General features: G+C 46.0%; 1 long non-coding RNA gene across 2 annotated transcripts in view; it reads right to left on the reverse strand.

Moving 5' to 3' along the window:
• Nucleotides 1-2097: 2097 nt before the first annotated feature.
• LOC309856421 overlaps nt 2098-26612 on the reverse strand; it is a 37543-nt gene continuing 13028 nt past the window's right edge. For both annotated transcript variants that reach the window (XR_014307197.1, XR_014307198.1), the window contains one exon: nt 2098-2968. This is a non-coding gene — a long non-coding RNA (uncharacterized lncRNA). The remainder of the gene's footprint in view (nt 2969-26612) is intronic.

The following is a 26612-nucleotide window of genomic DNA, read 5'->3' on the forward strand; positions in this document are numbered from 1 at the left end:
TGGGAGCCAAAGCCAGAATGCTAAGTAATGATGGCATGGAGGAGAGATGGAGAGAATGAGCCTCCCATCTGCCCCAGAGAGCAAAATACCCGAGCCCACACTGCTGCTTCTGGACACCTCACTGTATGGCAACAACCCCCTGATGGCTTAAGTTTCTGAAGCTGGGGGTCTTCTGTTTCTTAGAGCCAAGTGCATTCCAAACAGATGAGGTGATGCCACCCCACAAGAAGCAGAGTCCCCACGCCAGTGCCTTGCACCGAGCAGGTGCTCGGTAAACACACCTGTCTGCTCACACCAGCCCAGCTCCCGAATCTACTGACCAGCCTGCCAACGCTCCTCTCTTTCAGAACTGGCCATGGAATGTGCCCCCCGCCACAGCTGGCCCTTCAGGACCCGGCCAGAGCCTGGCAGTGGGAGGTGGCATGGGAGAGGCTCTAGGACAGGGAGACCATATCACTCTGTGGTCTCAGCAGGAGTCACCTGCAGCTCAACTGGAAGAAGCATGCTGACCCTCGAGCTGACCAAGGCAGGTGGCATGGCTTTGTCACGAGAAAATGAGAGGAACAAGCAGTCCAGGTAGGGGGACCCTAGGTGGGGAGGCCCAAGTCAGGGACCCCCCTTACCTGGCACCCGGGGTTGTGTGTGGTGGGAATGTGGGAAAATCAGGTTGGGGTGGGACCATACTTGGTCAGGCTTTGGTCTATAAACCAGCGTCCCCCACACCTCTGTCATGGTGTGTCTGGTCATGGCATTGGACCTCCTGCGTGTTTATTGATTCCATAAGTTCTCTTTTTGATTTCATTCACTTTAAACACCCTAAATGAAAGTGTCTGTGGATCTTCACAGAAAACTCGAAAGCTGGTACCACCGTTGCTGAAGGTAAGCGTGAACCAAACACAGTAAATGCCTACAACAGCAGTCAAGTCCAGCCAGCTCTTCCACCCTGCCAAGGCCCTGGGCCGGATGCCTACTCTCTCTGTGTGTCAAAAAGGAGATTAAAGTGTGTTAGAGAGATGTTAAAGGCAGTTTAGAAGCAAACTGAGACTTTCTGAGGAAGGTAGTAAGTAGGATTGGGTGAGAATTAAGAGGATCTTTACATCTCCATGACGTGATGCCTGATTTAATGCCAGATAGATGCAGGACTGACAGCAGAGCCTCTGAGGACTGCGAGGCCACTGCAGGGTTGTGAGCAAGAAGAAAATACAACCAGTGAGTGCGTTACTAGGGAAAGTATGGTCTGACTCATGGAGAGCAAATGGAAATGAGAGAGCCTTCAGAAGAGGAAGATGTGAGAGCCTTCAGCTGACCCATGGGAGACCAGCAGTGGGTGTCGGTGGGGGTGGGGAGGGACACCTTCAAGGGATTTTCTCCATCCCCTTCTCCCATCTTGAGGGCCTGACTCTGCCTTACCAGTCAGTATAGCCGAGGCTGCAAGAGTCGGTTCCAGCTTTGATTCTCCTTCTTCCTTGGTGGGAATTATCTTCAAATGGGAAGGGAGAGGCCTATACCTGGGTCACAGAAATGCAGACTGAGATGGGGAGAGAGCACCAGCCAGATCCCAGAATTTCCAATCCTTGAATCATGTCCTTGGAACAACGTCTCCCAGTACCAATGTTCTTCCAGTCTTTCCATGTGAGGGAAGCAAGCACACAGTCACCACCAGGATGGAGATGGACAAAAGATGCTTCTGTCTTTCAAAGGGTAGATTGGAGGGGCTAGAGCCCCATGAGCTGGAGGATATCCCCCCCCCCCAATTCTAGCATAGATCATCCCACACACAGTTTAAGAACACTTAGAAGTCAAAGAGCAATCATCAGGAGTTCACAGGTTCACTAAGGATCGTGTCGATTGGAAACCAAGTAGACAGTACCCATCAACTAAATACAGGAGAACAATGCCACTCACTAGATATTGCTCTAGCTGCTCTCAATCTCCACCTACTGAACTTTTATGTGGCTTGAAAGGAGTTTTCTTTAAATGGTGAGAAGAAACATTTCAAGGCAATAGCTAATACAAGATTCTCATGGGCAATCAAGAGTAAAACAGAGCTCTCAGTTATGACCATTTATGTTTTAACTAATTTTTATTGAGGTATAATTGACATATAATATTATATTAGTTGTAGGTGTACAAGGTGATTCGATATTTATATATATTTCAAAATGATCACCATCCATCACCTTAAATAGTTACAAAAAATTTTTTTTCTTGTGATGAGAACTTTTCAAGTTTACTCCCTGAGCAACTTGCAAGTACGCAACATAGTATTATTAACTATCTCCACCTTGCTGAACATTACATCCCCATGAATTATTTATTTTATAACTGGAGGTTAGTACCTTTTGACATCCTTCACCCACTTCTCCCACACCACCCCCAGGCTCTATATAACCATTTTTATAAACGGTTATTTTGGGGTAAATTCTGGCTAATGCAGTAACATAAGAAACTGAAATGGGAGGTATTACTCTTGTAAACAAGCGGGCAAAGTTGTCATTAATTAATGTGTGTACAATTACATCTCCCTGAATAAATAAAAAGTTCATTACAGTTTAAGGGACTTCTGTAAGGTAGCTGAACAAAGGTTAAATATACACTTGTAAATAACCCCCCTATAAATATAAAAAGCCAGTTAAAAAACTGTGATAAGCATAGCCAGTTAAAAAATTGTGTCACCCATAGCCTCCTTCATAGAAGAGCTGTTGCTCCATCTGCTGGGAGTGCAGTCAGCAGATAGCCTTCAGATGAAAGCCCCTCAGGGATGGCATCAGAGGCAAAGAGCCATCCAATCAAGAACACATCCTATCCAAGGAGGCACACATCCAATGAATGAGGGAGGCAGGGACTAAAGTCACCAAGACAGTTCTGAGGGGCTCCCCATGCGGCCAACATCACAGCTTGCCCTCTCTCTGCCTCCTCTTTCTTCATTCCTCTCTCTTCCATGGTAGTGGTCCCAGAAGCCAGCTTCCTGGAAAATCCAACATGTAACAATGATGCTATGGAGAAATGTCCCATTCCCAATAGCAACAGAAAGCATAAAATAACAAAGAATTTCATAGAGACTTCCATAGAAAGGATTAAAAGCAGGCAGAGAGTCCTGGTTCAGGACAATGGACAACCAAAGGCTAGAGTTGCCTTTTCTTGTGCTATATCCATACTGATAATGAAAATATCCAACAATTTAGAAGAAAAAGGACCATCCCTCTTGCAAATAAACAGGAGAGTCCACGATGGCCCTGAAACTGTGAGGAATATTCCAAATGGAAAGAACTGCCACCCCCAGGAGGGTAAGGAGTTTTGGCCAGAACAGAGAAATGCAAGCAGGGGTCAGAAGCTCTTTGGGAGATTCTGATGCCATCCTTAACCCCCACTTGAAGAGGAGCTAAGAGACTAATCTTTAGGAATTTCTAAAAGCTGTCATTAAAAAACACCCATCAAACACTATCAGTAATACCACTAGAGAGATAAGGACTACTACTTTATTTATAAAACAAAGGCAGAGGATATGGGGAAAAAGTAGAGATTGTGGAAATGGAGTATATAATATTTCATGTGAAAGACTAATAGATGGGTCATACTGCAGAACAATGCAGCACAACGGAATGAAATAGATGGAAAGTTTGAAAGAACAGTTAGGAGACATTGAATCTAGAAGTTTTAATATCTAGCTAGTAGGGACTCCTGAATGGAAGGAAAGAAAGACTATACAGGAAGCAATATTAAAAAAGAAAAAAAAAAGATGGAGAACCTGTTGAACCAAAGAGATAAATTTATCTTTGAACTGAAAACACACCAGTGTAAAAAAGAGCAGATCACTGCAAAACAAAGAACTAGACACATAATGGTAACATTTCATTACACCAAGGATTAACAACTCAACCCTGACAGTTATCAGTAAAATACATGGACTATCTACAGAGAATGAGAGTCAAATGAAATCAGCAAAAGTGAAGGGAAGAAGTTAAAGAATGGCGTCCTTCAAGTGCTAAGACAAGTAACTCTTCACCTAGCTTTCTATATCTAGTCACACCATCAGCAAAGGCTGATAATGAGGTGAATGTGTTTTTGTATATAAAAGTATTCTAAGATGTTTGCCACACTCACAGATCTCACTGAAAAAATTAATAAAGCAGGTACTGGAGTAATGACAAAAAATCCAGGAGGAAGCTGTGAAAGACAAGAAGCAGAGGTGAGCAGAGACATATGTTAAAGGTATTTGGTTTACAGAAATACTGATTGAACATAGTTTGGGATATATGAAAAGAGAAGAGAGGGGTAAAACAATGCCAAGAAAATAGTCTGTTGAGGAAGAATTATGGTTTTGAGTCACTCAATTAAGGGTAGCAAATGTGAATGGATTAAACATGTCTATTAAAAGATAAAGGCTGACAGATAAACTTAACACACAAGAAGGGAGGTATAATAGTAGTATAGGACAAAAAATGTAAGGCAAAACCATTTTAAAGTCACAAAGATAACGGATCAGTCATGTTCTGGAAAGAAACACTTGAAGGGTTAACAGAAGAGTGACTAGTGCAATCAAAGTTTATTTGCAAAGGTATTTGTGGGCTAAAGGAACCAGCAAGAGATGGTGAGACACCCAAGGACTAGCCTAGGTCTCCAGAGGATGGGGAGAGGGTGATGTTCTCAGGACCCAGGGAAGTTGTGGCTGTAAGAGGGTGCATTGGCTGCAGTCTTTGATAAAAATTGCAGCTTTGGCCATCCCACACCCCTTCAGGGTGGTAGGTGAACCTGGAACTTGAACTCACTCCCAGAGAGGGCAGGGGTCAGAAGCTGCAGTCCATCCAAGGCCAGCCTCTGGGGTACAAAGCAGGACAGAAAAGGAGGCTTTCGGGTGAAAGTAGAAAATCATCAACGAGATGTACATTTCATACATGAAAGGAACAGCCACTGAAGAAAATCATGAGCACAGCTCTTAGCATATGCAATAACAAACTTGAAAATCTATAAAGCAAAACTAATAGAACTATGAGGAGAAGTGGGAAAATCCACATGGCTCTCTCATAAACGTTCACACTGAGATAGTGAGAACGTCAGAAATCTTCATGATATGATCAAATAGTATCAATGGAAAAAATAAAGCAAGATGCTACTAACTAGCTGAAAGTTTCTAATGATAACACTGGAGCTGATGAGAAGGAGTAAAAGAAAGGATTTTGAAAGACTAGTATATTTTGGGAGAAAGAGTAGAGATGTCAGTTAACACCAGAATTTCAATAATATGTATTTATTGTGTTAATTTAAAGATAATGACTAGAAGAACAGAAATAAAAGGTATGACTTTCAAGGCAGTAGAAAGGAAAAACGGAACAAAAGACATTGAGTGAGGAATGTGAGGATGGGAAAAATGTGAGGATGGGTAAAAGTAATAAGCAGAAAAATTGAACTAGGATGAATAAACGCAAATAGATTATATTAATCTATTAAAAGATAGGGCCTCTCAAACTGGATTAAAACACAAAATCGAGCTATGCTTCATTTACAAAAGATGTACCCAAAACGGGATAAAGAAAAATGGGGAAAAGACAACCATACAAAACATACAATAGACAAATGTCGACAAAAAAAAAAAAGTGTAACCAAGTTATGTGGGAAGATATAATTGAGGGTGAAAGTGTTAACAAGAATGAGGAAGTGTACTTGATTTTGATAAAAGACACATTCCACCAAGAAAAAAAAAATCACCTCTATTGGCCTAAATAAAAAAGAAGCTTCAAAATATTTAAATAAAACTGTAAATATGGGGGATTTGACAACACACCCTTCTCAGGAAGTGACAGATCAAGTAAAAAACAAGAGAGAAAGGATGAAAGCTTCCATTTTTCAAGACAGAAGATATTAGCACACACGCAAGCCCTGCAGACCAGTGGTGAGCCCAGGGAGGTCAGAGCCAAAGGCTGTAATCCCAGCTCTGAGATGAGACAGTAACCCTGGAACCAGCTCAAATGCACATGTAGGGCTAGGGAGATGGGAGATGGACTCCTGACTCTGCTGGCCTCATGTGTCTCCCCAACATGGAGGCTGTCTTGTGGACCTCTGAGGGTGGGACTAGGGCAAGAAGTGACTGTCCCTGCCCTTTGCGCCTTTCAGCTTTCTCACAGTGCAAGCAACGCTTTACTTTTGGGCTTTAGGGACATGAGAGAGGTCTGAAAATATGTATTTTAGGAATTAGCCTCACAAGAGTGGCAGTCCATGTGTTCTAACAAATAATAAGGTTATTTCCTTGATCCCTCTGGGTTAGTCCTGCTGGGAGGGGTAATTGTCCTGGCAGCACCTACTTCCCAGGGGTAGTGGGCATGAAATAGGGTCCTAGGTCAGGGCAAAGCCCCTTCCCAGGCCCAGGGTCAGTGGGTGTGGCTAGCAATTTTACATTCCTAAATTTGAAGAATTTTTAGGGGAGTGGCCCCCAAATTGTATAAACTTCAGGCCCGAGACATAGCCTGCTGAGCACATCACCCCCTTCTTAAAACTCTGCAGTGACTGCTCCTTGCAGAACAGCGATCAGCCAGAGGGTCTGAGAGGTCAGCATTCTGTTGGTCTAACTCCACATATCTAGCTTCTGGCTCCACTCATACTGGTCCTGTGGGCTCCTGGAAGAGGTCTTCTGGGGTGTCTGGGTAGCTCAGTTAAGCATCCAACTCTTGGTTTCTGCTCAGGTCTTGACCTTGGGGTTGTGAGATGGAGCCCTGAAGTGGAGTCTCCTTGATATTCTCTCCCTCTGCCTCCTGCTCCCCCCATCCCAACTCATATTCTCTCTCTCTCTAAAATAAATAAATCTTAAAAAAAAAAAAAAAAAAAAAAAAGAAAAAGAAAGGTCTGCTCCTCTCCTGGGGAGTTGGTAAATGGGCCTCCCTCTGTCCATAAGGCCCTCACTGCTTGACCCCTTCTCCTAGAAAGGTTGACTCCTACTCCTTCACACCCAGCTCAAAGCCCCCTGGTTGATCATCTTTCCCTGACCTCTGGTAACTAGATCAGTTACATATCCTGGACTCTTTCCTTGCCAGGATCCAACATAATTCTGTCTGTACCTCTGTTTCTGGAATAAATAGATTATTGGATGAACAGCCAGCTTCTTGGCTGTGAATAAGTTAGGGGAGGTACACCATTTGATAGTGGACTCTGAAACTATATTCTCCTTTACATCACACCTGGTCAAAGCACCTTCCCCCAGACATACCTGTCTCATTTCTGCCTGGTATGTCTGGGCCCCTCTATCCCTAGGTGAGGGCAACAAGGTAGGGCAGAGGCCAGCGCTGCTTGGAGCTCACAATGCCCCGGTGGTTGCCACCTCTCTGTCCTGGAATGTTCGAGGCCAATCCTTCCAAACACAGAGCTAAAAAAGAACATCCTAGGATATCAGACATCAGACCCCATCTTGTCTGATGGTGTCGGATGTGAGATCCTGTTTGGATGGAATGGGGGTAATCTACTCTGGACAGAGGGCCACTCTCCCACAGCCCTGATTCCCAGCTGTCTCCTCTTTGCTCAACAGTTCCCTCTCCACATGCCCCTTGCAAGACTGCCTTCTCCTTCCTTCCCCTCTTGGCTACCTGCTCAGCCGTCCCCCTGCATCTGCTCCCACCCAGGCAGCTACCAGGACCACCAAGACTCCTGCCCTGGAGACCCCATCCTCTAAATGGTCTGCAATGTCCTCAGAGACCCTTGTGTAGATAAGTCTGGTATCCTGGCTTCTTGCCTCCCCACCTACTACCCTGGTCTATGAATTTGAGGGTTGGGGTGTTTCACCAAGTTTTCTCCACGCTCCCCTTTATACCTTAACAATGCACTGAAAAGCATTTATCTCCCCAGCTTGTGAATCAACAGGTGGGATCAAACTTTTATGACTTACCAAATTAATTGGTTAAAGCCAATCTTCCTTTTTTTTTTTTTAAACTTCTATTTTCTTTGTTAGTGAGCAAAACATCTTTCCAGATCTTAGCTGGTCTCTCAGCCCTCAAAGATACCCCACAGACATGCAGCAGCCCCAGCCCCCATGGTAACCCTCCAGTCTGCCGGGGAATTCAACATGTAGCCAGCTTTGTCATGGGGATGCTTCCCAAGTCACTGACCCCACATTAGGTGCCCACTGCATGCCCGCCCAGCCCCTTGAACACACATGTAGGTGCCCTTTGGCTGTCTTCTCTCAATGGGGTATCTCTCTCCAGCTGCCACAGCACCTTCAATCTGGCCTTGAGACTTCTCTAGTTTTGATTCCCAAATGGGAATCCAGCATCTGGCCCCCTGGCCTCTGGTGTATTTCCTTACCCCATGGGACCCTTCCTTCCCAGTGCTTCAGTCCCTCCAGCTCTGAGCCACTACATCCAGGCTGCTTCTCAAAATCTAATGGCAGCTTGAGATTCCTTGTAAAAACAAGTATAAAACAAAGATGGAACCTAAAGTGTTGTGGGTGCATTTCTGGGTTCTGAAGTTTAAATTAAGCTGAAGGAACTCATTTCCATTTTCAAGGTCTTAAGGAGGATGGACAGCCAGACTGAAAGGGGGTTTTAAGGCAGGGTTCGTAGGCCCTTCTTAAGAAGGACACAGAGGGCAGAAGTTCTTCTCAGGAACTGTTCCCTCAAATCCATAGGAAGAAAGGATGAATGGAAGAAGACAGCTCTCAGAAGTAAAAGCATTGGTGAGGGGTCATGCTGGGGATGGCTCCAGGACCTGATTCTCCCCCAGGAGAAGACTATTGTGCTGCCAGGACCTCAAGTCACTTTTGGTGGTTGGATCATCCTTAGTTTTGGACCATCCCCAACCTTCATGCTGAGCTTTGGGCTGTCTCCATTCACCTCTCATTTTTGGGAAGGTGATTCCTCCATTGGGATTGAGTTTATCCTCCAGCTCCTCATAATTTTCTTCCAGGTTTGATTCTCCTGGTGAGTCTTTCTCCAGTCTTTCTCCATTCTCTAGAGATGACTCCAGTGTGGCATACTATTTCTGAACAGACCCCAGGCTCATTGAGAATTTTTCACTTCTAAATGAGGGCCACAAGGTTTTGGAAAAATTGCATTTCCTTTCATGGATGCCCTCATTTGAATGAACATGGACCATGATGGCCAAAAGCTACAGGTGGGAGCACAACCACTCCCTACTTCTAGGTGTCAGGTCTGGAGCAGCCTGACCAGTACTTCCCACTGCTTCCCAGTAATCGGTGTGGAGCCAGTTCAGCCATGGCTCCACTGGGCACTACCAGGATGGAGAGGCTGTCAGTGCTCTGCCTGAAACCCAACCCACACACGGCAACCAGGACAGGACCTTCTGTGGGGTTGGTCATGGAGGAGAACTCAAACATTCACAATGATTCTCTCTCTTCTCTCTCCTTTTAACATTTTTACCATAAAAAAACTTTCAACAGGGGCTCTTGGGTGGCTTTGTTGGTTAAGCATCTAACTTTTGGTTTTGTATCAGGTCATGCTACAAAATAGGCTCATGGAATTGAATCCTGCATTGGGCTCCGCACTGGGCTCTGCTTAAGATTCTCTCTCTCCCCCTCCCTTTGCCTCTCCCCCCTGCTCACATGGGCTCTCTCTCTTAAAAACAAAACAAGACAAAACAAAACCTTTAAACATGAGAATAAGTAGAAAGAACATCCATGCTTCATTGTCTGAATTCAATAAACATTGACGTTTTTCTATATTTGCCTTCCCTTTCTCTCTCTCTGTCCCTCTTTCCACATACACAATGCTAAACTACTGAAAAATACATCAGAAATATTAAGATACACCAGGAGGTATCTCCAGCCAATCAGGATGCTCTCTCACGTTTGCACATACCATTCTCTTACCTGGAACAGTGATCAGTTCCACGATAGCATCAATACTTACTTTACTCCATATTCAAATTTGCATAAATGTTCTCAGAACATATTTTATAGACTAAAAAAAAAAAAATCCTAGAATCAATCAGTAATGATGCATTGCAGTTGATCATTGATCTTTGGACTTTTTTCTCCTCTTTTAATTTAAATCAATCTAAATATATTCCCTTTTTTACTTTCTTCTACAAAATGGCATATATACAGTAAAGTACATTAATGTTAAGTGTACAGCTCAATTAAATTTTTTATTGAAATATATTTTATATGCCATATAATTCACCTTTTTAGACTATACTACTCAATGGTTTTTATTATATTTAAAGCTTGTGCTTGTGGATCACCACTACCTAATTTTCTAACATTTTCATCACTGCAAAAAAGAAACTGCATACCCATTGGCTGTGCCTCTCCGTTCTCACTTCCCCTCAGCCCCTGAAAACCACTAATTTAATTTGTCTCTACATGGATTTGTCTGCCCTGGACATTTCATATAAATGCATGGCTTCTTTCACTTAGGATAATATTTTCAAGATTTGTCCATGTTGTAGCAGGTAGAGTTCATTCCTTTTTGTGGTTACACAATATTTTATTGTATGGATGTATTTTATTTATCCACTCATGACTGGTAGACATTTAGGTTGTTTCACTTTTTGGCTACTATGAATAATGCTGCAATGAACATTCATGTATAAGCTTTTGTGTGGACAGATGTTTTTGTTTCTCTTGGGTATAAACCTAGGAGAGGAATTAGTGGGTCATATGCTAACTCTGCAATTAACTCAGTGAGGAAGTGGGGAACTGTCTTCCACAGCAGCTGCACCATTCTACATTCCTACCAGCAATGTGTGGGGGTCCCACTTTCTCCACATCCTTAGCAGCACTAGTTAGTGTCTTTTTATTATAGCCGTCCTCAGTGGCTATGACATGCTTGAGGTTGATTTACTTTTTCCTAAGGACCAATGATATTGAACATCTTTTTAGAAGGTGATTGGCCACTTTTATATCTTTTTTGGAGGGATGTCTAATCAAATCCTTTGCCCATTATTAAATTGGTTTTTTTTTTTTTGCTTTTTCTTGTTGAGCTGTAGTTTTCAATGAATCTATTCTAGATAAATGTCCCTCATCAGATATATGATATATAAATATATTGTTTCATTCTGTGGATTATTTCATTTTCTTGATGGTGTCCTTTGAAGCGTAAAAAAATTAGTTTTGATGAAGTCCAATCTATCTATCTTTTACTGCTTGCTTGTCTTATCCCAGAAATCATTGCTTAAGTCCAAAGTCATCCAGATTTACACTTATATGTTCTTCTAACAGTTTTATAGTTTCAGCTCTTACATACAGGTAAAATTTTTCTTCTGAGCACTGCCTTTGCTGCAGCCCATTTTATTTTCATTCATCTTAAAGTATTTTCTGATTTCCTTTGTAATTTCTTCTTTGACCCACTGATTTTTTAGAAGTGTGTTGTTTAGTGTGGAGATTCCTCAAGAAATTCAAAATAGAACTTCCGTATGACCCTGCAATTGCACTCCTGGGTATTAACCCCAAAGATACAGATATCGTGAAAAGAAGGGCCATCTGTACCCCAATGTTTATAGCAGCAATGGTCACAGTTGCCAAACTGTGGAAAGAACCAAGATGCCCTTCAACGGATGAATGGATAAGGAAAATGTGGTCCATATACACTATGGAGTATTATGCCTCCATCAGAAAGGATGAATACCCAACTTTTGTAGCAACATGGACGGGACTGGAAGAGATTATGCTGAGTGAAATAAGTCAAGCAGAGAGAGTCAATTATCATATGGTTTCACTTATTTGTGGAGCACAACAAATAGCATGGAGGACATGGGGAGTTAGAGAGGAGAAGGGAGTTGGGGGAAATTGTAAGGGGAGGTGAACCATGAGAGACTATTGACTCTGAAAAACAATTTGAGGGGTTTGAAGTGGCGGGGGGTGGGGTGGAAGGTTGGGGTACCAGATGGTGGGTGTTATAGAGGGCACAGATTGCATGGAGCACTGGGTGTGGTGAAAAATAATGAATACTGTTATGCTGAAAATAAATTTAAAAAAAAGGAAAAAAAAAGAAGTGTGTTGTTTAATATCCATAGATTTGTGAATTTTCCAAATTTCCTTCTGCTGTTGATTTCCACTTCTAGTCCAGTGTGGTTGAAAAACATTCATTGTATGATTTCAATCATTTTAAATTTATTGAGATTTGTTTTATGCTGTAACAACTGATTGATCTTGGAGAATGTTCCATGTGCACTTGAGAAGAAAGTGTGCTCTACTACTCTCCTGTAGAGTGTTCTATAGATTTCTGTCAAATCTAGTTGATTTTGAGTTTTGCTTACATCTTCTGTTCTCTTATTGATCTTCTGTCTAGTTATTCTATTATTAAAAGTGAGATATCAAAGCCTCCTATTATTGTTGAATTGTCTATTTCTCCCTTTAATATCATCAGTTTTTTCTTCATGTATTTTGGGACTCTTGTTATGGGCATATCTATTTATAATTGTTATATCATCTTGATGGATTGAGTCTTTTATCATTATAATATGCCCTTCTTTGTCTCTAGTAACAATTTATGTCAAAGTGCTTTTGTCTGATATTAGTATAGCTGTTCCAACTATCTTTTGGTTACTGTTTGTTTGGTATATATTTTTCCATCCATTTACTTTCAAGCTATTTGTGTCTCTGAATCTAAAGTGTATCTCTTGTACACAGAATATAGTTGGATTATGTTTTTAAATTTTAAAAATCGATTCTGCCAACCTTCCCCTTTTAATTGAAATTATTAGTCCATTCATATTTATTGTAATCCATAATGTGGTAGGATTTATGTCTGCTATTTTGCTCTATGTCATATGTTTTATTTGTTCTTCTAGTCCTCCCTTATTGCCTTCCTTTGTGTTAAATATGTATCCTCCACTGTACCATTTTAATTTCCTTGTCATTTTTTTGGAGTGATTTTCTTAGTGGTTACCCAGGAGTTACACTTAACACCTTTAATTATAATAATCTAGTTTGGATTAATATGAACTTCATTTCAACAGTATGTAAAACTTTGCTTCTATAAACTCTATTCCCTCCCCCTCCTTTATCGTATTGTTGTACCCATTATATATTTATATGTGTGCCCATCAATAGAGATTTATAAGCATTGGATTCGGTGTTGTTCTTCAAAATGGATAAGAGAAAGAGCAAGCTACAAACAAAAATTATATTTGTACTATTTTTTGTATTTACCTATGTAGTTACATATCCTGGTGCTATTTATTTATTTGTTGCCTATCTAGTTCAAGTTACTATCTAGTGTCCTTTCATTCCAGCCTGAAGGACTCTCTTTAGTATTTCTTGTAGGGCAGGTCTTCTAGCAATGAATTATTTGTTTTGTTTATTGAAGGATAGTTTTGTTGGACATAGAATTCTTGATTGATAGTCCTTTTTCTCATCCCAGAACTTTGAATATCTCATGTCATTGTTTTCATGATTTCTGTTAATCTAATTGAGGATCTCTTGTACATAGTGAGTTACTTTTCTTTTGCCACTTTCAAGATTTTTTTCTCTTTGGTTTTGATTTTTAATAGCTTGATTATAATTTATCTAAGTGTGGATCTCTTTGAATTTATTAAACTTGGGCTTCATTGAACTTTTTGGATATGGAGTTGTTTTTCATCAGACTTGTTAAGTTTTCAACCATTATTCACATATTTTTTTTTCTATTCCTTTTCCACTCTCCCCTCTCTCTGGGACTCCTATATCAATGAATTTTATATATTTAGATGCACATGTAATGTAACCACAGCTCAGGTGGTTATTGTCCCCAGCCTTTGGAAGTTTCCCTTGTGCCCCTTCCTATCAAAATCCCCATAGTCATCCGAGAGTAACTTCTATCCTAACTTCTATCACTGTAAGTTATTTTATATAATAATTTTATATAACTGAAATGATATAGAATGAACTTCTTTATGTCTGGTTTTATTTATGCATTTTACTATTGACAGATATTTGAGGGTTTTTTCCAATTTTATCTTTTGTGGATAAATATTCTTAAACTATAAACATAATGATAAACTAATCTTAAACTATAAACATAAGCTATAAACATTCTTGTACATATCTTTTGTGGACTCATGCAGTTATCTTTTCCCCCTGATATATAGACCTAGAAGCATGATTTCTGGATTATAGAGTACTGGCAATAAGTGTTCCAAAGTATTATTTCAATTTAAAGTCTCACCATCAATTTTTGAGGTTCCAGTTCCTCCACACACCTAATGACACCAAATAATGTCAGTCTTTTTGATGTTAGCCATTTCAGCAGGTGTATAGTGCTATCTTATTTAAGTTGCATTTCCCTGATGACTAATGATATTGACCATATGTTCATGTGCCTAATGGTCAGTTGGATATTCTTTTTATCAAGTCAAACCCATTTCTAAATTAAGCTGTATGTCTTTTTCCTATTGATTTGTAGAAATTCTTTTTTTTTAAAGATTTTGTTTATTTGACAGACAGAAATCACAAGTAGGCAGAGAAGCAGGCAGAGACAGAGTTAAGGAAACCAAGAAGGGATGGTAAAGTGCCCAGGGACTATGGACAGTGGGGAGTCTTTGCCATTTCTGGGTCTTCAATGGGCAGGGAATGGGATAACTGGGCATGTACACTTAGAATATTTGCATTCAGACCGATCAAAGGCAGGACTGACCCCTGCTCAACACACAGGACAGGGAAGGGGCAATGGCATGAGGACCCACAGGGAGCCAGGGCTCTGAGGGAGGGCTGCCTGACATGTGCTGTGGCATTTTGTGCAGGATATAAAAGGTTTTGACAGGACATGTAAAAACTTTACCTTTATATGTTTTTGTATACCTATGATGTTTCAACTAGAAGCACAGAAATTGGAGCAGTTCTATCCCATTACTTGCTGATCACTTCTCTAGGTGTAAGGACCTATTTAGCCAGAGCGACTCCATCTTGGTTAAAAGCCATTTTGTTGTTTGTGCAGTAAACTTAAACTGACCCTGCCCCCCTTCCCCTCCGCCAGAGAAACTTACTTAGAAGCAAGTCTGGGAAACCAGTAAAATATGGTCAGCCAGTTCCTAAGAACAGAGCCCAGAATACAAAGCCAGGTCGGCCATTTCCTGATAACAGAGCCCAGAATACAAGGATGAGTCAGGCCAGGTGGAGACATCCAATCAGTAAAAAGCACACATATTGTATCCCAAACCACCAAAGAATGTAAACCTTGCCTTATGGGTGCCAAACTTGAGCACCAATTCTGACCAGAGTAATAGGCTAGTTCGAACAGCTACTAAAAGTGGGTAAATTGTAATTCAATTGGCCACATGCGTGTGGCCTAACATGACTATGCAATGTTACAATCTCATTGGCTACCTATGTGTGCCCAGGCTTTTGCTCTATAAAAGTTAGTCTGTGAGGCTGGGAGGGGTCGCCCTCTTCAGAGGCGGGCTTGACCAGTCAGTCAGCCAATTCTTAAGCCTGTAAGCTGGGGGTGGTCGCTCTCTTTGGAGACAGCCCTGGACAGTCAGTCTGACTTTTAATGCTTGGCATAGAATAAAGCTCTGCATAACTTTAACTTTGTTTCAGTCTCGTTTCCCTGGCCAATCAGTCTGACTTCTAATATTTGTCATAAAATAAAGCTTTAAATAACTTTCACTTTGTCTCAGTCTTGTTTCATTTAATAACGGACCTAACACTAGGAAGAGGGCATTTTCACACTCTGGTAACACCCTGCCCCTAAATCAGTTTAGCTCTGCCTTCTGCTTCTGAGATAAGCAAATGACCCAATCAACCCACCCTTGAATGCATTCACACTCCTATGATTGAATCACATGGAGGGAGTCCATCTGGTAGGAACTCCTGAAGCCCAGTCCCACCCCCAATGGCACATGTTTCTATAAAAGAGCAGAAGAGTGGGAAGGAGCTGGAGTGCTCAGGAATGGCCTCCTACTCTAAGCTGGGGCAGGGCAACCATACATCTGTGGAACATAGAGAGCCTGACCTGGGTGGGACCTGGGTCCTGGGACCTGGGACCTGGGACCTGGGGCCACAGTGCTGCTGCAGAATCTAAGGCCTCTTCAGAGACCATTTTAGCCACTGAATCAGGGTTCCAGGGACTTCACTGGAAGGAAATATTCTAGGAAAATCAAGTAACTATGTTGTGATGAAGAACAAATTAGCCTGATGGTACCGGGTGCAGGAGGGTCAATCTTTCCTGGGGTCTGGGCCTCTTCAGAGAAAGGGGTTGGGTCCCAGATGGGTGTGATTCCCTAAAGAGTCTTCTCTGGAGACCAGGATCCTAAGAACCTTGCCCTCATGACCACCCCAGAGGCCCAGGTCAGGTTAATCTGAAATCCCACTTGAGGCATGCCCAGTGTCTGGATGAGAGAAGGGGAATTTGCAAGTCAGGATTTTATGTTTTGATGGTTATCACTATATTGAACCCCAAAGAGTAGTGTGTGCTCTTTTAACAACAAAACAGCAGGAGCTTTTCTCCATAGCCTTTAAAATGCCATCTCTAGGCTTCATTTACTCTTTTTTTTTTTAAATATTTTATTTATTTATTTGACACAGAGAGAGAGGGAGAGCACACACGCATGTGCACAAGCAGGGGGAGGAGCAGGCAGAGGGAGAAGCAGGCTCCCTGCTCAGCAGGGAGCCCGATGCAGGACTCAATCCCAGGACCCTGGGATCATGACCTGAACCAAAGGCAGAAGCTTAACCGAATGAGCCACCCAGACATCCCACAAGACTTTATTCTTTATCAAATTGGTTGTAAAAGTAAAAGTTCCACTCTTTTCAAAATTTGACTTTTCAAACATCTAAACAGCTGGTGAAGGATAAATGACAAGCAGTAACTTATTCTGTGACTTGCTTGTAGATGCCCTTGGCCCGTTTTTATTGATGGGTTCCTATTTTCTCACTATTGACTAATAGGCACTTTGTTAGACAGATTATTGGCCCTTGTCCACCATATGTTGGAAATAATTCCACTCATTTTGTGGTTTGCCTTTTGATCTTGAACATGCCAATTTCAGACTTTTATTTTTTAACTAGATATTTAATTTTTAAATTTAAATATTTCCTGGTTTTAGTATCATGCAAAATGGCCTCCTCCATCATAGTCAGTTTTTGAGAACACTCCTTGGAATTTTTGAGCATGAATTCCATAGAGGGTGCTCTGAACCTGCAATGGGGTGCCCATGTCACAGCCCACAAGTTCATGGATACAAAGTGATACGGTTTCCTGGAACCGAACCTGTTTTCCTTCTAGAGCCCTCCTTTGGACCATTGTGGAAAAGGGGCTCCTCCTCAGTGCAGGCTAGCCTGTCACTTGGGTCTTTCCAGCATATTCTGGGCTTCCTCAGACCCCTTTTCTGGGAGGGTCTCCTGCATCTCCGGCCTGGAGTGGGTGCGGCTTTGTATATAGATGCTGGGAGCGCGGGTCTGCGCGTCCCTATCTGGCGTTTGTCTCGGCCCCTCTCCCTCTGGTCCCTGCTGGTATCGAGGACACACCAACCTCCCCTCTTGTCTCTGGCTGTTACTCTGCCTCCTTTTTATCCCTAAAGAGGTCCCTCTGTGGGGCTGCTACCCTCTCCTCAGCCCCAGGCCCCCCTAACCCCAGCCCATTCTTGGTCAGGAGGGGGTGAGCTGCTTCTTCAGCCACACATTTTCTTTTAAAGATTTTATTTACTTATTTGAAAGAGAGCACAAGCCGGGGGAGCGGCAGCCAGAGCAAGAAGGAGAAGCAGACTCTCCACTAAGCAGGGAGATAGATGCAGGGTTCCATCTGGGGACTCCGGGATCATGACCTGAGCCAAAGGCAGATGCTCAACTGTCTGAGCCACCCAGGTGCCCCAGCCACACATTTTAGGGCTGGTGAGACAAGCCCACCTCTGCCGTCCCCAGCAATTCCAGCTCCTAACATCAGGGCCACACCTGCTTCCCAGGCCCCACCAGGAAAGAGCACTGAACCTCGCTTCCCTCCAATCTGTCCTTCAGTCTGGGCATCAGGAAAAAGGAGGAAGGCAGCTCTCAGACCTCGTCTCCCCAATGAATCTTCCTTCTTCCCTGGTGGGGAAGAAAAGGAATAACCCTGATCACACGGGGCCCACCCAGACCAAACTCTGGTCTTTCTCCTGAAAGTGTCCCTGTCCCACTGAACTCGTTCTTGGTCTACCCTGTTGCTAGGCCACAACAGGAGCATCAGCCTGGAATCCTCCCACCCCTGCTCCCTTGGCCCCCTCCAGCCTCCAGTCTGTCATCCCGGCCTCCCCAACACATCTTGGACGGGCCTACTTCTCTCCACCTGCCTTCCCTCTTCCAGCTCCAATACCACTGTCCCTCAGTCTGTGTCCCAGCTTGTCATCCTCCCTCGGGCCTGCCATTCCTGCCTGGGGTCCACTCTTTGTTCTAGAAAGGCTTCTGGAACATGAAGCTGGTCATACCGCCTCTCTAGACTCCCATTTCCTGCTATCCTGTGTACAGGAGGGTCTCGCCAGCATTCACAGGCCCTCACGATCTGCCTCCCTCTATGCCAGAGCTCTCACCTGCTCTGGGCTTTGCTCAACTGTCAGCTCCCTCCTTCCTGCTGAGAATACACAGGGAATAGGGGGGATTCGACTGGTTTCCTTCTTACGTGGGGTCTTGTGCAGCCAGCATGTGTTCATTGGGTGCGGCTCTTCTGCTATGTTTAAACCCACTTTTTATAGCTGCTCTGGCCCCTCAGGACCCCAGGAGCCCTGACCACACCAACATCTGCTCCTTGAGGTGCTGGGGGCTGGGTGTTCTCTCCTAGCCACCGGCCTCTTGACCATCTGTCCATTTCATACCACTTGGGACTACCCCAGTGATGACTGGGCACCATTTCTTACTTCAGGAACCTCCAAATTGTACGGAAATTCCTCGGGGGTTTGAGGGACCCTTATTATATGGAGAAAAAGCTGGGACAGCTAGTATGTCCTCTCCTGGGCCCTCTGGGTCCCTGGACCATCTCATTACTTCTTTTATACCAATTCCTCATTGTGTTGCATGTGGCTGCTGGTTATGCCATTCAGAACATTCCAGAACATTCCAGGAGAAAACTGGGAGTATGGCCTAATGTTTTGTACCCTTCGGAGGAAATTGTCTGGGGGAGACCCTGGTTGTGGAGAGGAAGTGTAGGGACAGGGAACAAGGATGGAATTCTTCAGGAACTTTCTAAGCAGACTTTGTGTATTTCTGATTTTGTTGTTCCATTATGAATCAATGTGGGGACTGTGCATAAGGTCACTCAGTGCTGTCACAGCATTCCCTCTCTCCTCATCCTCCCCAAGATAGATATGGCTCTGTGACCACCTCACCTGGAACTCTTCCTCTCCTTCAGTCCCCTTCACATCCTTCTCCTTGCCCCATTTCTAACACTGTCCGCTCACCCCACAAACAACAAGTAGCCACCCGGAGGTGACGTGTGCAATCAACCCAGGAGGGAAATGCATGGCCGTCTGGCTTTGGAGAGCAGTTCTATCTAAGATGGGGGCGAGAGTGTCTATGGAAACAGCCAAGCACAGCATCCACCCCGCATCCCAGATCCCCAAGGAAGACCACATGACTCCAGCTGTCCCCACCCCCTGGGCACATGTGCACACAGTTTGTGCCTTCTATGCCTGTCTGGGAGCCCAGTCTGCAATTAGCCCAACCTTCTTGATGGTTATGGGGATCCCCTGTGCTGTCCACTCCTAGATGATGTATCCAGCCCCTTGGAGTTACACATGGGCGCTCTTAGGAAGTTCTGTCTGGATGGGGCTTCCCCCTCCAGCTGCCCCAGTGTTTCAGTCTGGCCTTGGAACTTCTCCAGCTTTGATCTAGCACTTGGACACCATTACCTCCAGTGTATTTCCTTACCCCATAGGAACCCCCCCACCCCCATACTGCTCAGAACCTCCAGCTTGGAGTGGGGATGTCTCTGGCCACTGTCCCCAGGTGGAATGGCAGATTCCCGCAGGCTCCACCTCCCTGGCTGTAGTGGGGGGGACTGTCCAGAGGGACTCCTCCCTTGGAGAGGTGCCAAGCCCTTCCATCAGAAGGGGCCTCCAGGTTCAACGTTTGTGTACCTGCACCTCCCTTCAGCCCAGAACCCTGCCCTCTGTCTCCTTCTCCCATTGCAGACCCTCAGCCTGATCCCTTCTGTCCCCGCTCCCCTCAGCTACCCTGCAGGGCCTGCCCTGGCTCTTCTATCTCCCAGGGGTTCTTGGGCACCACTCACTCTAACAGTTACGGACCTGTGGGACCCACGGAGGGCTACGGTGCACTCTGACTGAGGGTTTGCACTGTTTATTTTAATGTACATCTGTCCTCCTGTAACGGATAGCGGTAAAACAGGCATTCATATAATTACTGAATAGTGACTGTGTTTTTAAAATTTAAATAAATGTTAGTGTGCTAGCATTTGTATCTTTCTTATTTTTCATCTATTAGTATATTTTAAGATCTAGCCTTACCTGTGTATGTGTACAGTACAGTTCATTTATGTTTTCAAATTTATTAGTGTAAGGTTTTCAATACTAATACTTCCTGTCATTTGTATTATCTGCTGTATCCCACTTTTCTTTCCTAATATTGTGTATATTAAAGGATAGATGAAAAGAAAATCTTGCTGTGGGTTTGTGGTTTTTTTTTTAAATACTTTATTTATTTATCAGAGAGAGAGAGGGGGAGAGAGCAAGCACAGACAGACAGAATGGCAGCAGAGGCAGAGGGAGAAGCAGGCTCCCTGCTGAGCAAGGAGCCCGATGTGGGACTCGATCCCAGGACACTGGGATCATGACCTGAGCTGAAGGCAGCTGCTTAACCAACTGAGCCACCCAGGCGTCCCGCTGTGGGTTTGTTTTATTAGAACCCACTGTTGACCTGAATCTCTTCTCATGTCATCTGAAGTGTCTCTTTGCTTCTTTATTGTGAGCTTCTTGTTTTTGTGACTTCTTAAATATGACACTCAGTCAATTCATTTTTCCCTTACATTCTTTTCTAATATGAATTTTTAATGCTATAAATTTCCTTTTAAATAAACCACTTTAAGTGCACCTTGCAGTAGTGATATGTGATATGTTTATTTGTGGATCTTTTTAAACAATCACCATTAAGTGGTCTTGTTGTTCCAGACAAACCAGAATCCTCTCTGTGGTTTTAAATGTCTCCCGTAGATCTCTAGAATACCCCAATCAGGATTCCATTTGCTGGAGCTGTTACCGTAGACTACTAATAAAGTGAAAGCAATGTTTATTATGTAATATAGCTAGCACGTTAACATTGAAGTTGTTCACATCTACCATGCACACACCAAGAGCATGTGTGCTACCCCGTGCTACAGTTCCATCAAGCAGCACACTAAACAAAACTTAAAATCCTGTAAGTAGCAGTGTTTTCTTATGCTGATCCTGAAAGAGAGATCATTAAAATTAGATATATTTGGAATTTGATATAATCGATCTGGTAGAAGGTGGAATTCACCTTGAAGAACATGCCTCTGTTCTCAGGATCTGCAGGTGCCTGGCAAATAGAGCCTATGGTGGGGTGTCCGCGCAGGCTTCCGCAGGGTGTGAGGGGAAGGGGTCTGGGACAGGAGACCCTGAGCCGGAGTGGCCAGGTCCCTTCCTCGGGGGAGGGTCCACAAGCTGTGAGCGTTCCTTCACCCTGCGCAGTCCTCGACCTGGAAGTTTCCTTCTCTTTACAACTTTTGTCTAGGCTTTGTGTTTTGGAGGATGCTTTCTCTAAAGAAGATGTATGTATGCCTTTGACTCAGACTGAGGCTTCTCTCGGACTGTGAAGGTACCTTCCTCTTTTTGCACAGATTGCAAAAGTCTGAACAGACCCAAGAGACTGCCGATGCTCATGGGGACTACACACCCCAAGGAGGCCACGGGTCTGGCACTGGCCTCAGGAGGTGTCGCTGCTTGGCCGTCACCACCCCGCCCCTGCAGTGTCTCAAAGACCAGCCTGGACCCAGTTGGGGAGCCTCTGTCACCACAGCCCACCACAGACCCAGCTCCACCAAGTACAGGAAGCACAGAGAACTGCTAATGTCACCTGCTGGCTGGGACAGGAGCCTCAGTCAAGCTGCTTGGCAGGGAGGTGGAGGACCATATAAAATTTGCACCCCTGCCCCCTGCTTGGGAGGTGTGCAGCCAACCCCCTTGAGCCCCTGACCTCCCTGAGGAACACAAGGGCAGCTGCTTTGTTGGGAGCCTTAGAACAGGGGAGGGGAGGAAACAAGGAAGGGTGCAGCCATGAGCACCAAAGCCAAAAACGGACACCTAATTTGTAGAGTGGATGCAGGCACCTATCTCTGTCCTGCTCTACAGCCTGCTTTCCCCACCTCGCCCAGCCCTTCTCACCCTCTGAGCTCATGGCACTAGACTCATTATAAAGCCTGGTTGTTCCTATGCCAACCTTAGTTTTCCCACATTCCTATACCTTGTACTCTATTTCGTACTAGCTTTTGTATCTTCAGTTATTCCACTTTCAAGGGCTGCCTTACATACTACATATAATCACCTAAGAAAATGAGAATTCAGGGTCACTCGCCATGCATATGATACACAAATAGATGCAAGGAAAACAGCGTGAGAATACTGTGGCCAGATGTCTGCAGCTCTAAGTCTTGTCTCCAGCCTGGTCTTGCTTTGATAGTGAGATTGGCAGGTGTATGAGTTGGAGCCAACCGCCCCACGCCTGGCTCTCTCCACTGTCACCTGTGAGTCCCCAATCCCCAACTATTCTTTGACAGACTGCACTGGGGACATCTGGACTTCGCCACACCTGCTTCTGCCTGATCCAAGCTCCCCACGAGCTGTTTCAGTTCTTCCCAGTGACTAGGGCAGGGGCTGAATGGAAATCTCTGCTGCATTCCCAGGAGGGACTCAGGCCCATAAAAAGAGCCACTTGCTCCTCACCCTATTTCCCTTCCTCTTAGGTTTCTGACTTGGTTTCCCTGTCCCTGCTCCCACCACCCTGCTGGCCTTTGAAGCCAGGCCTGCAAACAAGATGCCCTCCCTCACTGGCCGTTACTTCATCTTGGACATGCTGACCCCCTAGTCCTGGGAAGCTGGCTTTCCACACTGTCACTGCCAGCCTGGGCTGACCTACCTTGCCTCTGATGCCCATATCTCCCACGGCCTGAGTGAGGACAACTCATAGGGGCAGGGGCTGGGGTGGGCGAGCCTCATGCTGGGCTTATGTGCCGGTCCTTCTGCTCTGCTCTACACCAAAGAACTAAGGCTCCCTGACAGGGTCAGCTGATGGGAGGCACTGGGGAGACCTTAGAGGGATGGAAGAAGGGACAAAGCAGGATTGTTCCCAGTCGGTGTGCCTCCTGGGCCTGAGCTCCCCTGGGCAGCCCCTTCTAAGGCCATTCTGATGCCCTGGGTTCTGGGTTCTGATAACCTCCTCACTCCCCTTGTCATTCAGCTGAGAGTGGGGGCTTCTTGCTCTTGCCTTGCTGTCCCACCAGGCTTCTCAGCTCTTCCATCACCTATGAAACTGATTCTCTGAAACACATCCCCTTGGTTTCTAAGACCCCAGGGGCTTATCCCCTGACAGACTGGCCGCACTGTGTGGAAATGCTAAGGAGGAAGAAGGAAGGTGAGCATCTGCTCCCTTGACAGGACGCTGGCTGGGGAAGACAGGACAGCCCTGCTGTGGTACTGGACTCTGGGTCTGAGGAATTCCAGAACCTTCAGGCTCTCCCGGTGCTCCTCGGCTAGTTAGCACTTAGTCCATGTGCAGTATCAGGGTGGGAAAATGTTATGCAAGGAAGGGAGAAGTCAGGGCAGCTGTGCTCCGAGGCACAACCAGCTTCTAGAGGGCATGGCCACCATCCAGCCAGAGGCCACCAGGGGCACAGCTGCCATGCACAGGTGGGCTTCTTTCTCATCTCCAGCAACAGAGGCCACAGGGTGTCTCAGTGGAGGAGGTCAGTGAGAAACCATGACTGGATTCAGGTTTTGGCTGGGTAGTTTGTGGGGGCGTCTAAGGAAGTGGAGTCACTCTGTGTGGCTATTGCCAGAATGCAGAGACCATTCCATGATGGGCTTCTGGATAAATCGTATCTACATGGAGGGGAAACCAGCACGGAGACAGAAACTCATGTTAGCTATGAGAAGAGGGTGTTTCATCTGGGAGGAGACATGACTGTGGGGTGGTCTGGCCATCTCACTCCAGGAGTGCTCTCAGAGGGATCTCACCTGAGGCTGGTGTTCTGCGAGATTTCTGTCCCACAGAGACCAGCACTGCCAGCTGGCTGCCCCAGACCAGCTTCTGGATGGCGGAGCTGCCGCTTTCCCTTTCTCAAGAGGGATCATATAAGACATTTCTGAGTATGGCCTTCCCCCTGCTCCAGCCCTGGCAAGGCCCTGTGTGGCCAGCTGGACCCGGCTCAGGTGCCCCTTCGCCAGGCTCACAGACTGACCACTGCAATGCCAGCACCTATGCCAGCTAACCGAATCGTCACTGCAACCCTGGCGGTGTGGCTGGTATCATCAGCCCCATATTCCAGATGAGGAAACTGAGGCACAAGAGCCAGGGCCATGTTCTAGAAAGTAACCAAGCTGGGCCTCTGTGACAGGATGGCTAACTCCAGACTCGGTGCTCCTGACTGTCACACGCACCCCCACCCCCTGGTGCCCCAGACTCTCACCATCTTCTTTAGTTCTGTGCTTCTGTGCTTTGTGTCCACTGCCTTGAATGCCTTAGCTTTACAGCGGTAACAGTGGTGATGGTCGTAATCGTTGTAATAGCTGCTGGCATCACCTGAAGGCCTGCTCTGTGCCAGGGGCCGAGTTGGCCCAAATCAGCCCTCGCAGGCTGTACCGCAGCCCAGTGGTTTCCTTTGCCATTTCACAGATGTCGACGCCAAATCACAAGGTGGCTCCATATTTGGGGCCCCCCTCAGCCCAGCAGCCTACAGTCCACTCCCTCTGCAGGACCGGCTTCACTGCCCCCACAGGGAGACCCTCTCCCATGTGCAGTCCCCTTGCCCCCGCACCACAATTCCTACCCATCCTGCTACTGCTCCTGGGTCAACCTTCCCCGCTGCTCTGGCAAGCAAGGGCCCTGTGCGGGGTATGAGCAGAGTGTAGACAACAGATTGTCATGCGTGGTGATTATAGGAGTAGGAAAAGGGTCTGCCTGGTGCACACATGAGGCTACGGATTCGGGCTGCAGTGAGAACGGGAAGCAGGGAGCAGGTGCAGGGACAAGGGCTGTGACTTCATGGACTCTGGTGGCCAGTTTGAGCTGGACAGCCCGATGGATCATTGGGGTCTCACTCCCCCCAGGAACCAGCCTGGGCTGGAGGGGCAGAGCAGTAGGCAGGGGCCCCCAACTCCCAGCCCCATCCCGGAGAGCCAGGAGGGCTAGGAGACTACATGGGATGGTCTGACACTGTGCCCAGGCTCAGGGGCACTTGCTGGCCTATTTAAGAATTCAGGTCTGGCCGGCAGCCATCCTTTTGTAAGAAGAGCCACACTGCGAAATGGCTGCCATTTTCACCTCACCTATTGGCTTCCTGAGGTTAGCGGTGAGCAGTCCGTGGTGGGACTTGTGACTCCTTAGCCTGCATAATGCTAAAAGCAGGCTCTGCTTGTCCCTGGAGAAACCATCAGGGGCTCAGGTCTGTGGACTGCCCCAAATCTCAAGGACCCTCTTCTCCCCATCTCCACCCATAAGCTGCCCTCCGTCCAGCCTTCACAGGAAGGATGCTGGCTCCCTGCTGTTGAGTGTGAAGATGCTGCCAAGCGAGATTTTAGGTTGGGGGCACGGCACCGCAGAGAATTTATCTAGCTTACAGATGGCGTGTAAACTGTTGTCCTCAGCCCGTCCCTCAGCCTGTCTACATAGCTGGAGCCCTGGCCTAGCCTCGGGAGGATGCCCCACCGCTAACCAGCCAGAGTGGGGTGTAGTCTACCTGGAGCCCTTCAGCCTGGACAGGCGTGAGGTAGTTGGCCTCAGAGGCGCTGAGGGGAGCCCTACCAGGAGCTGAGAACTAGCTGTGCCCACCTGTCCCTCAGGCAGCACTGCCAGGTGGCCGGTGGCCTGGTAGTGACCACATGAGGGGGTGGTCAGGTTGGGGGATGGGCAGAGGGAGGACTGTATTGTCCACCGGGCTTGAACATAGGGAAGGCTCGTTAGTGAAACGCTTTGGGCCGGTGGGGCTGGTGAGTGGGGTTTTGAGAGCTCGGATGTCACTGAATCTTAACACTTGGGGATAGGGATTGTCAAATTCTGCTGTCACCTGGTATAAGGGAGGCTGGAGCTGAGAGCCTGAGCTCGCGTCATCCTGTGGGGCGCCGTGTTTGCCCAGAGCAGTGGGAGGGAGCTGTGTCTCCTCGGGCTCCCGCGACCATCTGCGTGTAGCCAGTGGACTCCCACCAGCCCCCGGCGCACGGCCTCCACCACACGCTCAGGCCCCACACAGAGCCCTCTGCATGTGAGCAGACAGGACGTGGGACCGGAATGTGATAAGGTATACAGCACGCCCTTCGGCTCTCTGCCTGTGGGGCCCAGTTTCCACATGTGCCTCACCTTTCCCTCCTGCAGAAAGAGCGGGGCGGTCACCCATGGGGAGTTCTGGAGAAGTCTGAGTGGCAGTGGGAACCTGGGGGCAGGCTCTTGGGGGTCCCACTTGGGGCTCTGTGTGACTTTGGTGCTGTCTCCTCAGCTGGAGGTGGGGTCCCTCCAGAAGCTGCATGACAGGGCTCTCAGGGGA

Source organism: Mustela nivalis, assembly GCF_964662115.1.
Source record: "Mustela nivalis genome assembly, chromosome: 1".
NCBI classification, from domain to species: Eukaryota; Metazoa; Chordata; class Mammalia; order Carnivora; family Mustelidae; genus Mustela; species Mustela nivalis.